The 15,994-nt window shown below is 43.4% G+C and overlaps 1 protein-coding gene across 1 annotated transcript in view; it reads right to left on the minus strand.

Annotated features, from left to right (window-relative positions):
* Positions 1 to 15,994, minus strand: part of kiaa1549la (KIAA1549-like a) — a 164,065-nt gene that overhangs the window by 67,998 nt on the left and 80,073 nt on the right. The gene's annotated exons all lie outside the window — the stretch shown is intronic.

The following is a 15,994-nucleotide window of genomic DNA, read 5'->3' on the forward strand; positions in this document are numbered from 1 at the left end:
AACAGACCTTTAGCAGTATCAGTTTGGAAATATATGTACAAATGCATATAACAGTACCCTTTAAAGGGGAATTGAATGAAAATTGAGGGAGAAAAAATTGCAGCGAAATGGGAAAAGAACAGGAAACTAGGCTGCTTTTCAAAGGAACCAGCAAAACACTAAAAGAGGTGATTGTCATCATTCTGTGTTGAACTATTCTATGATTTAAATGCAAGCATTTTCTACTCTTTGTTTATATTTTGCCTGTGACTTGGGTGCTCGAAGCAACAGTATTGCTTAACCACACCAAGGACACAAGGTTGATTTCCTGGAGAAACAGGAGAAAATTATACCCTGCATTTAGCTGCAACATCTAAAAATATTCATAGCAAGAAAATGAGAAGTTGTGACTAACATGTTAACATGAAAAATGATCTTTACTACTTCTCATCAATATTAAGGTATGTCAACTATTACTTCTTCTGTTAATTGTAAGAAATACAAGTTGTATAAATCTAGTTCACTTTTTCTTACAGTAGCAATGACTTGCATTTATATAGCACCTTTAACATATTAAAATGATCCAAGGCACTGAACAGGATTGATTATCAAATAAAACATGATGTCAAGACATAAAACCAAGTGTTTTGCCAAGGAAGTAAGTTAAACAGCATCTGAAAAAAGGATATAGAGGTAGAGAGGCAGAAAGATTTCAGAGATTAGTCTTTAGGCAGCTGAAAGTTAGGCCGTCAATAATACAGCTCTGAACACTGCAAAAATCACATAAGGGTGGAATTTGAGAAAAATGGGTATCTCAGAGGTTGTGAGAAGATTTCAGAAATCTGAAGGGCTATGTCACGAAGAGATCTGAAAACCAAGTTGGAAGTTTTAATATAAAAATAAAAATGATGGGAAATTCATCAGGACTGTCATCATCTATGGAGAGAGAAGCAGAACTATCTATCAAGTTCAATACGTTTCCTCTTTGGAAGAGAAGGGAGATAGACGGATGGAGGTTTTACATAAGAGAAAGTCCAGGATAGATTGACCATTGCTCTGTATCCAAACGTTTAATGTGAAAACTACTTGAGGCTGTGAACCAATACCTTGAAAAGCAAAACTGAGGATAGGAAATAAATCCAGAAGAAAACCCACACAAAAGTTACAAAATTGCAGTGCTTCTGGACCAAGAGTCAATGTAGTTCAATGAGCAGAGGGATGATAGGCAAACAAGATTTGGTGCAAGTTGATGGAGGGTAATACATCGACAGCTGGTCAGGATACATTGGAATAGTCAAACCAAGACGCGAGAAGGGTGTGTGGTTTCAACAGCACATTTAGGGGAGGTGATGACTGAGTAATATTATTGCTAGACTATTAATCTAGAGGGAGAAAGTGAGGACTGCAGATGCTGGAGATCAGAGTCAAAAAGTGTGGTGCTGGAAAAGCACAGCCAGTCAGGTAGCATCCTGCTAGGGGTGGCACGGTGGCACAGTGGTTAGCACTGCTGCCTCACACTGCCAGGGACCATGGTTTGATTCCAGCCTTGAGCGACTGTCTGTGTGGAGTTTGCACACTCTCCCCGTATCTGCGTGGGTTTCCTCCGGGTGCTCCGGTTTCCTTCCACAGTTCAAAAATGTGCAGGGCAGATGAATTGGCTATGCTAAATTGCTCAAAGTGTTAGGTGCATTAGTCAGAGGGAAATGGGACTGGGTGGGTTACTTTTTGGAGGGTCAGCGTGGACTTGTTGGGCCAAATGGCCTGTTTGCAAGCTGTAGGGAATCTAAAATCCGAGCAGCAGGAGATTCAATGTTTCAAGAAGAGCTTATACTCGAAACGTTCACTCTCCTGCTCCTCGGATGCTGCCTGATTGGTTGTGCTTTTCCAGCTCCACACTTTTTGACTATTAATCCAGAGACTTAGTAATGTTCTGGGCACCTGGATACAAATTGTGCCATGGCATATGGTGGGATTTGAATTTAATGACAAAAAAAATCTGGAATTAAGAATCTAATGATGGCCATGAAATCACTGTCGATTGTTGGAAAAACCCATCTGGTTCAGATATCCTTTAGGGAAGGCATTTGCCATCCTTATCCATTCTGGCCTATATGTGACTCCAACCCTAAAGCAATAAGGCTGACTCTCAACTGCCTTCTGGGAACTGGAGATGGACAATAAGTACTGGTTGAGCCAGCGATGCCCACACCCCATAAATGAATTTTTAAAAAGCTCAAGCAGGGCCAGAGACAGGATAGACGGAGAGAAGGAAATTGGTGATCTTGATGATGGGGTAAAAAATGAGGTCTGCCGATGCTGGAGATCACAGCTGAAAATGTGTTGCTGGTCAAAGCACAGCAGGCCAGGCAGCATCTCAGGAATAGGGAATTCGACGTTTCGAGCATAAGCCCTTCATCAGGATCTTGATGATGGGGAAGACAGCAAGTTAATTAAGCAAATTTCCAGCACTTTTTTTTCTTTTTATTTCAGACTTTGAGCAACAGTAGTACAGTCCTTCTGTAGCTCTGGACTCCCATCTGGGTTTTGCACATTGATTAATTAGTAGAAATGCATGCAGTGACTCTTAAGATTTTATCTTTCGTAACCAACCTGCTAAACAGCCATGGCAACAAAGAACAAGCCAACCTGTGCAGGAGGTAGTGAAAGTATATTTAAAAATGTTTAACCAACCATGGTTTCCATTTATTTTTTCGTTGTAATGGTATTTTCCCATAAAACACTGGAATTGCTTTCACATGACAACTTCAATTTTAATAATGGATAAACTTCTTCAGTTTTGCAGCAACCCAGCTGAATGCCTCAACTACTTTAAAACATATTTACTGTACACTAACAGGCCATTCAGCCCACAGATCTGTACAAGTGTTTAAACTCCACAGAAGTGTATTGCAAACACCTTCATTCCATCCTGTCAATCTGCCTTTCTGTTCCACTCTCCTTCATGTCTTTATCTAACGCCCTGTATTAACCTCACCAAGGTGAATCCTCAAGGTGAACAGCAGAAGTTAGGAAAAATCCTGCCTCCCGATAAAGCAGCCAGAAAGATGGGATTTTATTGCATGGGGACAGGGTGGGCTGCAGTCAGGCCAGCCGACACTGGAATGGGTTCAGAGGCGACACAGAGACTGCTGGGTAAGCAGGCGATCCTGAGTTCACATCCCAGCGGTGCCTGTACCTTACTTTAAAACTAGAACTCGGGGAAAAAAAAACAATGACTGCAGATGCTGGAAACCAGATTCTGGATTAGTAGTGCTGGAAAAGCACAGCAGTTCAGGCAGCATCCGAGGAGCAGTAACTAGAACTAGGGAGGCTAGCCTCAAATTAAGGGGGAGCAGATTGAGGACTGAGCTGAGGAGGAACTTCTTCTTCAAAAGAGTTGTAAATCCTGCCCAGTGAAAGTGTTGAGGCTACCTTGTTGAATGTTTTTCAGGCAAAGATTGATAGAATTGTGAGCAGTAGAGCAATTAAGGGTTACAGTGAGCAGGCGGGTAAGTGCAGCTGAGTCCATGAAAAGATCAGCCATGATCTTGTTGAATGTCGGAGCAGATTCAAGGGGCCAGATGGCTGACTCCTGCTCCTATTTCTTATGTTCTAAATTGGGCTGTTTAAAGGAGGTAGGTGCTGTAGAGCGTACCAAATCACAGCAACTTACTGTCCATCATTTCAATGATTTAAATTGTCACAGCATTCCTGATGATCATGTTTTGCAGCAACCTTCATTTCAAGAATCTTGGCAGAAACTGTGGGAAATCGGAGAAAATTGACCGACCGGCAATGGAATATAAAAAATTCACAGCTGCTGCTGGTTTAGGGAAATATATAATTGATGTTTTTTTTTAAAAAAAGTGCTTTTAAAATGCCTTTTATCCACTGGGGAAAAATAATCCAAAGTAAACATCAGCCTCTCTGGTAATGATATCAAGACAGAGGATTATTAAATCCGGCCTTGCTGTCAAAATCATGGTGAGGTTAATGGGGGGTTTACCATTATTTATCCTTCAACAGCATGACAACAGCAAAGGAGAAACAGATACACAGTCAAACATGAAACTTCAAATTTGTGAAGTAAGTTGTGTACCTGCCATTAGAGTCAGACTGGTACAACACAGAAACAGACACTTGGGTCCAACTCATCCATGCCAACCAGATATCCTAAGTAATCTAGTCCTATTTGCTAGCATTTGGCCCACATCCCTTTTCAACCCTTCCTATTCATGTACCTTTTAAATGTTGTAATTGTACCCGCCTCCACCACTTCCTCTGGAAGCCCATTGCATACACGCACCATCTGCATGAAAAAGTTGCTGCTTAGGTCCCTTTTATATCCTTCCCCTCTTACCTTAAACATATGCCTCTGGTGTTGGACTCACCGACCGTGGGAAGAAGATCTTGGCTAATAACCCCGTTCACATCCCTCATGATTTGATAAACCTGTATAAGGTCACCTCTCAGCATCCAAAATTCCAGGGCAAATAGGCTCAGTATATAAGACCATAAGACATAGGAGTGGAAGTAAGGCCATTCGGCCCATTGAGTCCACTCCGCCATTCAATCATGGCTGATGGGCATTTCAACTCCACTTACCCACATTCTCCCCGTAGCCCTTAATTCCTTGTGACATCAAGAATTTATCAATCTCTGCCTTGAAGACATTTAGCGTCATGGCCTCCACTGCATTTCTGTTCTGAATTGACCCCCTCTAATTCTAAGGCTGTGTCCATGGGTCCTAGTTTCCTCGCCTAATGGAAACAATTTCCTAGCGTCCACCCTTTCCAAGCCATGTATTGTAAGTTTCTATTAGATCTCCCCTTAATCTTCTAAACTCCAATGAATACAATCCCAGGATCCTCAGCCGTTCCTCGTATGTTAGACCTACCATTCCAGGGATCACCTGTGAATCTCCGCTGGACAGGTTCCAGTGCCCAGGGACCAAAACTGGACACAGTACTCCAAATAGGGCCTAACCAGAGCTTTATAAAGTCTCAGTAGCACAACGGTGCTTTTATATTCCAACCCTCTTGAGATAAATAACAACATTGCATTCGCTTTCTTAATCACGGACTCAACCTGCATGTTTACCTTTAGAGAATCTTCGACTAGCACTCCCAGATCCCTTTGTACTTTGGCTTTACGAATTTTCTCACTGTTTAGAAAGTAGTCCATGCTTGCATTCTTTTTTCCAAAGTGCAGGACCTCGCATTTGCTCACATTGAATTCCATCAGCCATTTCCTGGACCACTCTCCCAAACTGTCTAGATCGTTCTGCAGCCTTCCCACTTCTTCAGTACTGCCAGCCTGTCCACCTAACTTTGTATCATCGGCAAACTTCGCTAGAATGCCCCCAATCCCTTCATCAAGATCATTAATATATAATGTGAACAGCTGCAGCCCCAACACTGAACCCTGCGGGACACCGCTTGTCACCGGCTGCCATTCCGAAAAAGAACCTCTGCCTTCTGCATTCTGTCAGACAGCCAATCCTCAATCCATACCAGTAGCTCACCTTGAACACCATTGGCCCTCACCTTGCTCAGCAGCCTCCCGTGTGGCATCTTATCAAAGGCCTTTTGGAAGTCTAGATAAACCACATCCACTGGGTTTCCCTGGTCTAACCTACTTGTCACCTCTTCAAAGAATTCCAACAGGTTTGTCAGGCACGACCTCCCCTTACTAAATCCATGTTGATTTGTTCTAATCCGACTCTGCTCTTCCAAGAATTTAGAAACCTCATCCTTAATGATGGATTCTAGAATTTTACCATCAACCAAGGTTAGGCTAATTGGCCTATAATTTTCCATCTTTTGTTTAGATTAGACTTACAGTGTGGAAACAGGCCCTTCGGCCCAACAAGTCCACACCGACCCGCCGAAGCGCAACCCACCCATACCCCTACATTTACCCCTTACCTAACACTACGGGCAATTTAGCATGGCCAATTCACCGGACCTGCACATCTTTGGACAGTGGGAGGAAACCGGAGCACCCGGAGGAAACCCACGCAGACACGGGGAGAACGTGCAAACTCCACACAGTCAGTCGCCTGAGTCGGGAATTGAACCCGGGTCTCAGGCGCTGTGAGGCAGCAGTGCTAACCACTGTGCCACCGTGTCGCCCACTAATCTTGATCCTTTCTTGAACAAGGGGGTTACAACAGCGATCTTCCAATCATCCGGGACTTTCCCTGACTCCAGTGACTTTTGAAATATCTCAACCAACGCCTCCACTATTTCCTCAGCCACCTCTCTCAGAACTCTAGGATGTATCCCATCGGGGCCAGGAGATTTATCAATTTTAAGACCTTTTAGCTTTTCTAGTACTTTCTCTTTTGTAATGGCAACCATACTCAACTCAGCCCCCTGACTCCCTTTAATTGTTGGGATATTACTCATGTCTTCCACTGTGAAGACTGAAGCAAAGTACTTGTTAAGTTCTCCTGCTATTTCCTTATCTCCCATCACTAGGCTTCCAGCATCAGTTTGAAGTGGCCCAATGTCTACTTTTGCCTGTCGTTTGTTTCTTATGTATTGAAAGAAACTTTTACTATCATTTCTAATATTACTGGCTAGCCTACCTTCATATTTGATCCTCTCCTTCCTTATTTCTCTCTTTGTTATCCTCTGTTTGTTTTTGTAACCTTCCCAATCTTCTGATTTCCCATTGCTCTTGGTCACTTTATAGGATCTCTCTTTTTCTTTAATACATTTCCTGACTTCCTTTGTCAGCCATGGCTGTCTAATCCCTCCCCGGATAATGTCTCTTTTCTTGGGGATGAACCTCTGTACAGTGTCCTCAATTATACCCACAAACTCCTGCCACTTTTGCTCTACTGTCTTCCCCGCTAGGCTCTGCTTCCAGTCTATTTTTGTCAGACCTCCAAGTATATTTTCGTCAGTATATATTCACCGTCTATATTCACCATCTCCCGACAACCCTGACAATATCCTTGTAAATCTTTTCTGCACCTTTTCATGAAAATAACTATCTCACTGCTGGTCTTACCACTGAAATGGATTGAATACTGTAACGTTGCTTGCTTGTGTGGTGGATGTAAAACATGTTTAGAGGATACTTAATTTTGCTACAATCACTGAATTTCACCAAATCCTGGGAATTATTAACATTGTAATCAAGCCACCCACTGACTAAACAGAGAGATTCTTCAACAAAACTATGGCCTACCACAGAGTACAAAAGCAGGGAGGTTTTGCTGAAAACAATATAAACACTAGAGTCACAGAATCATACAGCACAGAAACAGACTCTTCAACCCAACCAGTCCATGCTGACCATATGCCCAAACTAAATGGGTCTCACCTGCCTGCGCTTGGCCCATATCCCTCTAAACATTTCTTATTCATGTACTTATCTAAATGCCTTTGGATAAGCTGTAATTGTACCTGCATCCATCACTAGTTAGACCTTAGTTGACATCATGCACAGGACTGGGCACAATACCTTTGGAAGGATGGGAACACATTGGAGAAAGTGTATTAAGAGGTTTACAAGAACGATTCCAATAATTAGAATCTTTAGTTGTGAAAATAGATTGAAGAAATTAGGAGTGTTTACCTTGAAGAGAAGGCTTAGAGTAGATTTGATAGACATTACCAAGATCATGAAGGATCTGTATAGAATGTATTGACAGAAATAATTCTCACTTGTAAAAGGATCAAAAATGAGAGAGAATGCATAGCTTTAACGTAATTGTCAAATGAAGCAAATGGAAGGTGAGAAAACTTCTTTTAACATTGTGAGTTGTTGGGGTTTCTGAATGCCCTGTTAGGAAGTGTGGTGGAAGTAGGTTCAGTTGAGATATTCAAAGAACATGGGATGATTCTTAAAATTTAAATAATGTTCAGAGTTATGGGCACTTCATCATAAAGCCCACTGGGAGAGCTGGTAAAGACAGTGAGTCCTTCTGCACAATTTTTATTATTCACGGATTTACTCCCTCAATGTGGTTTGTAACAACAGGAAGAACTACTGACTGGAAGTTGCTGTAGCTCCTTATTCTTTAAATGTCAACCTTCCCGCACCTCCTCCAACCCACGCTCTCAGGATGGATGGATTCTTGGAGACAAGGACTATCCTTAGAGGAGCTGACTCCTCACCCCTCTGCAAGTGCCATAGAATCACAAAAGCTTTACAAAAACTCTGCAAACCCTCAGTGAGCAGTCCTTCAGCCAGGTTAAAATGAGCTCCATTGTCTGGACCAAATCAGGCTGGGCTCAGGGGTCCACATTTACTAGTGGAGTATCATACATGGTCATGGCTCTGTCGCATGCTTCAATGACAGGGTCAAACAAAGGGAATAAATGAAGTGAGAAATTAATAGTTAACTTACACACTTTTCCTAATGTACAGTGCCAAGTTTGGTAACGCATGCATACCAAAATGAAGAATGAGTTTACCTACAGAGAAAATCCTGCTTAGTAATAACAGGAAACACTTACATAAGACTACCGTGACCACTTAGTGATGTGACTGACACCGTGCCCACCTTGGATTTTGCTGTATTGTTCTTCCCTTGTTATTTTGGAAGACATCGGAACCCAAAGCTTGCACCTCTGCCTTTTTCGCCTGTGATGACTACGTTCGCCATTCTGATCTTGGCGGGGGGGGGGGGATCCTGACTGGGGGCATTTGCTCTGACTGCTCACCAACATCACTAGTAGAGACAGCCCTTGTCAGCAAGCCCTCTTCCACAGCTGCTCAGGAAGCTGTGAAACAGGAAAGTGCTCCAAGAGCTGGGTGGCTACCTCATATGCTTCAGGAAGATCCACGAGACTTGGAAGGTGCTTCTTTGCCTTGAGGGAAGCTGCCTCCGGAGGATATTTGGTATCTCCTCCAATCATCTTTGGGTGCCCTCAGTAACTGACCTGTCCAGTCTGAAACTTAAATCAGGTAGTCCATGTATATTAGTGTTTCGGTGTTGAACTGACTGGCCTAAACTACATGAAGCACCATTAATTCTGGACAAGGCACGTGCAATGCTCCTGCACACACTTCTGCTGTAGATGACGTATATGAGGATTGCAACCCTTTGTATGCTTCAAACCCTGCAACATGGTCAAATTCATCTACTGCACAGACTCATCTATTTACAGTTCACTAAACATAGAATCCCGACAGTGTGGAAACAGGCCATTTGGCCCAACAAGTCCACACTACTCTCCAAAGAGTAATTCACCCAGGCCCATTCCCCTACCCTATTACTCTGCATTTCCCCTGACTAATGCACCTAACCTACACATCCCTGAACACTATGGGCAACTTAGCATGGCCAATTCACCCTAATCTGTTTTTGGATTACACAATCAATTGGTTTATCACAATCAATTTTTGGATTGTGGGAGGAAACTGGAGCATCCAGAGGAAACCCACGCAGACACGGGGAGAATGTGCAAATTCCACACAGACAATCACCCGAGGCTGGAATCGAACCTGGGTGTCTGGCACTGTGAGGCCACCCTGGTGCAATCAGCACAGGGAACTCTGACAGGAGCATCCCTGTTCCCGCTTCTCCAAGTACTGACCCTCAGTGCATGATGCCTGAGCACCCTCATCACTGTCAATCAGAGCATCACGTGGGCAGGCCTTCAGAATAGTTTCCTACAGTGAGGCAATTGATTATTAAATGGTGGAGCTCACTCAGCTTCTCATTCTCATGGGATACAAAGTCAGGAATGCTGAAGACATTGTTCATTTAATTACCTCGCAACTTTAGGATGATCACACAGGGAAATTGGGAAAGACTTATTTGCACCTCCAAGTATCTTCGAGAGAACACAGAATCTCTCAGTTAATAGAAACGCTCAATGGATTTCCTATTAAATGATGGCATGGGCAGTTTTATCGGCAGGGTCACATATTATTAACTTTAAACCAGCTGCTTAAGATTCTCTGATACTTCATGCAAGCTTGACTGATCTTGGGTGATTGCTCCTGAAATAACTCCACACAGACAGTATCCTGTCTCCTTGTCAACCTTTATTCACACATGGAGAGGCCTTGACTCTGATCCACCTCCCTCAGAACCAGTTCTCAGAGTGAACAGGATGTCTGACACTCCCATTTATATCCATCAGCCAGCTGTCCCTGATTGAACCAGATTAACCTTCCCCAGTCAGGGAACTCATTCTATGAGGTCCACCTGGCTGACCTTACAGTGAATCCTCTTGCAAGGATGCCTTCCTTGAAGAAGTTCTCCTCCTCTCTCCACAAGAATCTCAGTGAGTCTCTCTCGCACTGCAACTTCCAGGTCATCTCCTCTGCCCTGAAGCTCTTCAACAGACTCGCTACCACAGCCACATTTGCTTCCTCAGTGCCTGCCTCCGTAACCAACTGATCCCACATGAACTCCGGACTACATTCAACCCAACACAGTTTGGAACTGAACAGGACAACCAGTACAGATTACAAATTCAAAACCACCAGATACAGTTCTCCTTCAGGATCCTCTGCTCCACACTTGCAGCCATGCGCCAGCACCTAACCTCTCTACAGTCAGCCCTGCCTCAACTGAGGGCCACACTCTCTCAGAAATCAACCCCACCGCCCCGTAGCCCAACATTTCAATTCCTCCTCCCACTCTGCTGAGGACATGCAGGTCCTAGGCCTCCTCCACTGCCGCTCCCTCACCACTCGACGCCTGGAGGAAGAACGCCTCATCTTCTGCCTCGGAACACTTCAACCCCAGGGCATCAATGTGGACTTCACCAGTTTCCTCATTTCCTCTCCCCCCACCTCACCCCAGTTCCAAACTTCCAGCTCAGCACTGTCCTCATGACCTGTCCTACCTGCCAATCTCCCTTCCCACCTATCTGCTCCACCCTCCCGTCTGATCTATCATTTCCATTCACCTACTGTACTCTTTGCTACCTTCCCCCACCCTCCTCTCTGACCTATCACCTCCATCCCTACCCCTATTCACTTACTGTACTCTTTGCTACCTTCTCCCCAGCTACCCACCCCCAATTTGGCAGCACGGTGGCACAGTGGTTAGCACTGCTGCCTCACAGCACCAGAGACCCGGGTTCAATTCCCGACTCAGGTCACTGACTGTGTGGAGTTTGCACGTTCTCCCAGTGTCTGTGTGGGTTTCCTCCGTGTGCTCCGGTTTCCTCCCACAGTCCAAAGATGTGCGGGTCAGGTGAATTGGCCATGCTAAATTGCCCGTAGTGTTAGGTAGGGGGTAAATGTAGGGGTATAGGTGGGTTACACTTCGGCGGGTCGGTGTGGACTTGTTGGGCCGAAGGGCCTGTTTCCACACTGTAAGTAATCTAATCTAATCTATCTCTCCACCCTGGAGGCTCCCTGCCTCTATTCCTGATGAAGGGCTTTTGCCCGAAATGTCGATTTTCCTGCTCCTCGGATGCTGCCTGACCTGCTGTGCTTTTCCAGCACCACTCTGATCTAAACACCTGACCTTTTACAATCACTGTAGCTCTAATAAAATGGATGCAGTATCTCAAGTGTTTCAAAGGATGGTTTCACAACATCAGATTTTAATTAGAAATATATGCATTGTATTTGCAGGCTCTGGCTGCTGAGCCCAATTTCTATTTTTATAGAATCCCTACAGTGTGGAAACAGGCCATTCGGTCCACACCAACACTCTGAAGAAATCCCACCCAGACCCAGGCCCCCTATTTTATCCCTGTAACCCTGCATTTACCATGGTTAATCTACCTAGCCTGCACATCCCTCGATGCTATGGACAATTTACCATGGCCAATCCACCAAACCTGCACATCTTTGGACTGGGAGAAAACTGGAGCTTCCAGAGAAAACCCACGCAAACACAGTGACAATGTGCAAACTCCACACAGACAGTCACCAGAGGCTGGAATTGAAACTGGGTCTTGACTCTGAGGCAGCAGTGCTAACCACTGAGCCACTGTGCCATGTTGGTTTTTACATTCTGACACAGACAACGAGATTCTCAGGCAGAAGGTGCTGACCCGATCAGAGGAATTTACAATGTAACATATATTTGGGTGTAGCGTATTGGGTATACCATTTGAAGAAGCTATGAACTACTGGCCGGTTAAGACTCAGCCCAAATGGATGGATTAATTGAGCTGTCTCAATTAAAATGATCAAAGCTTCTAAGTAAAAGTTTCAGAAACACAGGGATAGTGAGATGTGAGAGATGAATTTATTTCACAGAGTAGCAGAGAATACCATGTGCAGTGAGTTCAGACTCATTGCAAACTTTCATTCCTGAGCAGAATGAGCTCTTAAGGCCAACTGGCATTTTCCCTTACTGAAGGTCAAAGGTCATTATTGTCAAAATCCTAAGAATCTTTCAGAAGATCACAAATCTACACAAGGACTTGCATGTTTGCAGTGCTTTTCATGACTGCTGACATCCCAAATTGCAGTCACTGTTGTAATGTAGGAAATGGGGTGACCAATTTGCACACAACAAGCTGCCACAAACAACGAAGGGATAATAACTGGATAACAAGTTATTGGTGGAGACATAAACATTGGCCAGGTCACATGAAAGAGTGCTACTGCTCTTCTTAAAAATAGTCACATTGCCCCATGCCATGGAGTGGGGATGGGGTTTGAGATCAGGGCTACTTCCTGCATCTCAATCAGCACTCTCTTAATAGCGTACCCGATTGCTGGTCTTGATTTTTATGCTCAGTTCCTGAAGTGGGATTTGGGTCCACAATCTCCAGGTTTAGAGACAAGCATCTTATATGTTGGCCCAGCCCAACCTTGTGCAAAATTGGAGATGCCATTGTGCTTTATCTCATTCCTGGTTTGTTCACATTCTGTGAGGTTCTACAGCAGAACAAAATTATGCGATAGCTTTGGCAGCCCCTTGGGGGCGAGACCACCAAAGAGAAGCTGAGAGAACTAGCATCTTCATAGTCTCTTGAAACCTGAGTGGAATTATCCCCCCATTCCTTGTGTGAATTGCTTTCAAAATTGAACTCTGCTTCTCTCTGCGAGATTGTACAACTGCACAGGAAACATATTGGAGGAAAGGGGGACAGGGAGAGGGTTGATCATTTGTGGAAGTTGTACCATATTGGTTCTGGAGCAGTTTGTTAACCCAACTTGACTTTGTCTGCCTTTTTCCATCCTTATTTTTAAGCAAATTAAAGGAATAACCATGAACATACAGACTTAATACGAAATGCAAATGTTGTTGATATAGAGCATTGTCACAGCTGAGACACTGAGACAAACGGATTGGAAAGTGTGGGAAATCAGTGTATGAACAGATGAGAAGATTCTACACTGACGTTGTTGCAGCAACACATACGGACAGAAAAATAACCAAGGATGAAAAGCACAAGTTTTGTGTGAAATACTCTTGGCTCTGCAATGCGAGAGAACTCAGGATCAAAAGAAAGCAGTCAGTACTGCAAAATGTATCAGCCTCTACCCAAAACACATAGATATGAGCTGAAAGGGTCTCACAAGAGACATAATTATTTCAGGATTAGGCACTGCGAGCTCTTACATGTAGTTGCAGGAATCATAATTATTGAATCAAAGACAAGTACTCAATAGGAGGTGGCCACTTGGTCAACAAGTCAATGCTAACTCCTCCAAAGAATAAATCAATGAGTCTTATACCATATCTCTAAGTTCCTCTCTCTTTCCTGTATGTCAGCAATATTTTCTCCCTCAAAGTTTTATCCAATTTAAAAGACACAGCTAAATGTATTGCCCCAACCCTCTGAGTGCACTCCTTTGACAATAATTAAATGCTGACACTTTTGATCTCTCTATTCAGCAGAGTTTCACTACACAGAGACAATATCCTGACAACCAATGTACAATGTAAAGCAGTGGGTGGTGAGCAGGGTGGGGACAGGGAGAGGTGGAAGGAATGGGGAACTGGTAGACACACTGCTACAAATATAACCTAACCCACCCATTGAAAACTGACAGGATCAGCTGTCAGGTACTCATTTGTGAGCTACAGACACCATTGCTAGACTAGTATTTATCCTCCATTCAAACTTATCCTTGAGGAGGTGGTGGGAGTTTTGATCTTGATCACAACGGAATTCCTAACTATATCACAACTGAACGTCATACTGTAAACCAATGGGGATGGCCTCAACTGGGACTTTGGGTTCATGTTGCACTACAGGTGACCAGATTACACTATACACCCGCACACACACGCACATACACCCCTACCAACCCACACATCCACAAAGACCCTCTCTCATACACAAGCTCTCTCTTGCATGCTCACACATATACTCCCTACCATCTCACAGACTTATACCCTGTCAACTCACACACATACACACACTCTCACAGACACTCACACCCCTACACACACAGGCACTGCACTGACTCAGTCGGTCTTCCCTGCACACACATACACACACATACACACACATACACACACATACACAGACACACACACTCATATAAATTTGTGGGGTGAATTTGTACTTGCAGAATTATACTTTATTTTGATCAAAAATTGCATAAATCCATGTAAGATTCTGTAAATCCCACTTTTGAAATAGAATCAGTCTGACCTAACATTGGGACACAGATAGACTTTAACTTCGCACCTTCAATGCATTAACTGGACTGAGATGGCACCTATTGTTAAAAGCTATCTTGACAATGTAACTTCAAAAAAAAGTTCTGGGATTTACATAGAAGGAACTGAAACTAACATGATTATTCTAAAAGATGAAAGACACAAGCTAAATTTGTTTAAGATTACATTCCATGACACTAATCCTTTTGCTATAAATTCTATGTTGTATGATTCTGCTCCAAAACCACGTGATGAAGAAACAGTGCTTTGAAAGCTAGTGCCCCCAAATAAACCTGTTGGACAATGGTTATGCTTTTTAACTCTGTCCACCCCAGTCCAACACCACCACCACTAAATCATGTATACCTGTTTGAGAAAGCAATTCAGAGTCAAACACATGCTGTGGATCTACAATCGAAGTAGGCCAGACTAAGTGAGGTCAGCAGATTTCCTGCCGTATATGATATTAGTGAACCAGAGGGATTCTTACAAAGTTTCATGGTCACCATCCCTGAGACTAGTTTGTTTCTCTATCCCACAGAGTTATAGATGTTTCATCAATGAATACATTTAAAGTTGAGATGAACATATTTTTGGTCACTCCAGGAATTGTGCGATAAAAGGAAATGGAGAAATGAAAATGAGGCAGATTATCTGCCTTAAATCACATTGAATGAGGTGTGTGCACAAGGGGCTACATAGTTCACTCCAAAGTTAATTCAAACTTTCAGCTACCATGGCAAGATTTGAACAAAAGGCTCTACAATCAGTTCATATTACTAGGCTGTAATCACTATGCCAAAATCTTTATATTATCCCAATTACTTGTCAATAAGGTTTGCAATAAAACAAATGTACACAACTCTTATAGATTGGACAGCGGACACTGCTAAAAAGGAGACTGGAGAAGGGGAGGAAGGCAATCTGTGCCAATAAATAGAGGGAGACTTTAATTCTTTTACACTCAACCGCTAGGCCATTGTTGTTTGGGGGATAGAGAGTATTGCAGTTACAGGATGATCATTCACAAAGGAGGTTTCTTTGGCCCTCAGTTATCTAAGATTAACTCCACTGTCCTGCCAGGCTTTGCCCTTCGTCTGTCCATCAGAACTCAAATGTGTCCCCAATTTGGTCATATCCAGCCAGTTGATTGCCAAAAATAAAGCGGCCAGCCCTGCTGTTTGGGTAATTTTAACCCTAACTACTTCCATTGCACCACCCATCTCCAGTGAGATCACTTTCAGATCTCAGCTTGTTGGACTGTTGACCCAGCAATTACCTTTTGGATTTCTCCTAGTCCCATGTCCATACACTTAAAATATTCTGCCATTTGTGGCTGCAATTTCCATTGCTACATTGAATACATTCTTGCACATATGCAACAGAAAATGAAAGACGCAAAATTTTGATTGTGCAAAAGCTGACCACACATGTGACAGCTGCATTCACACTTGCTAA

This window comes from Hemiscyllium ocellatum, chromosome 18, assembly GCF_020745735.1.
Source record: "Hemiscyllium ocellatum isolate sHemOce1 chromosome 18, sHemOce1.pat.X.cur, whole genome shotgun sequence".
NCBI lineage: Eukaryota > Metazoa > Chordata > Chondrichthyes > Orectolobiformes > Hemiscylliidae > Hemiscyllium > Hemiscyllium ocellatum.